The sequence below is a fragment of the Penaeus monodon genome, chromosome 15 (genome assembly GCF_015228065.2).
Source record: "Penaeus monodon isolate SGIC_2016 chromosome 15, NSTDA_Pmon_1, whole genome shotgun sequence".
In the NCBI taxonomy this organism is placed as follows: Eukaryota; Metazoa; Arthropoda; class Malacostraca; order Decapoda; family Penaeidae; genus Penaeus; species Penaeus monodon.
Window position 1 is genome coordinate 37,104,104 of NC_051400.1, and position 1,333 is coordinate 37,105,436.

The window sequence follows — 1,333 nt, forward strand, 5'->3', positions numbered from 1 at the left end:
AGACTGCTTCTGTCATGGCAACCATTATGATAAATCCCCATTCTCAAATTGCTGCAGTTGTGCTGAGTTTTTGTTACGCATGACATGAGACTACATCTGTGCCAAAAACACAAAACCTGATAAGTCTGGGATTCTCTAATATTCATTTTAACATCAGGTTCTGGGTTTAAGGCTAAATGTTAAAATGGCATTAATTACTTCCTTAGGCAATGTTGTAAACAAAGACCCTAGTACAACTTAGGCTACATTAAAATACTTGTTATTATATAGTGCCATCTGTGAACAAATCAAACACTATTCTTTTAAAACAAGATATATTCTTTTTTGTTAGAAACTTGCATGTAAAATCACCTGACAACATCACCCAATACCAGAAATAACAATTATGAACTACATAACTGGCCAGTGTCAAGTGGAACAAGAATGTGATGGAAAAGAATTTCTTTTCCATATTATGAAAGAACAAAACCTAAAGGGACTCTCTACTGCTGACAATGTAAGAACAGCAACTTTTTAGTTGAATAAATGTTCCTCAGGTCAAAGAACATTACTCCTCTGTCATATTCCAAAGCACAAGTTTTCATAATCCTATGATCTCAGAAATGTATCTGCATATGACAAAGCTTTTATATTAAAGCTATTTCTTAATACCTCCATGATAAATAAATGGAAATCCCTATAGCTAACATAACACCCAAGACTTCTTTTCAGAGGTAAAGTTTATTAATAAATTTCCATAAAATTATTTGCCTTCAATTATTCAACAGGTGATTATACAACAGGGCAGAAATAAAATGCTCTGCAATTAATATGATTGTGTATTCAAACTCACTGGTACCACATGCCATGAAGATTACCAAGGAAATTTAGTATTTGCTGGTAATTTCCACCTGTTTCAGCTGATAAACATTGTGCAGATGTATCTTACAGTTACTTTTATGCAAATTAAATGATTTAATGCATGTCACTAAACTTATCTATTGTAACAGCACAAATCAATAATCACCTCATGCTTTTATAGGCAGTCTTAATTCTGTTATGGAATATCAAGAGAAATAAGTTATTATATGCTTTCCCTACCAAAATGTTTCTTTACTAGCAGAATACTAATCTCACAGGTAAATGTTATTGATATAGTTGAAACTTTATGGAGAAATAATTACTAATTCCCTTTCTCTCATTGTCATAATCTTACAAATGAAATTCCTGTCCAGAACACACCTGTGGATTATGGATACTTAATCACTGGAAATGCTCTGCTATTGGAACATTCTAATAACAAAATCCCTGGAGTATAATTTCAGCTCTTTCAAGAAAAAAGAGTGAAAAGAAA

General features: G+C 32.2%; 1 protein-coding gene across 1 annotated transcript in view; it reads right to left on the minus strand.

Moving 5' to 3' along the window:
- LOC119582009 (bromodomain-containing protein 3-like) overlaps positions 1 to 1,333 on the minus strand; it is a gene marked incomplete at its 5' end in the record, with an annotated part of 61,922 nt that overhangs the window by 3,983 nt on the left and 56,606 nt on the right.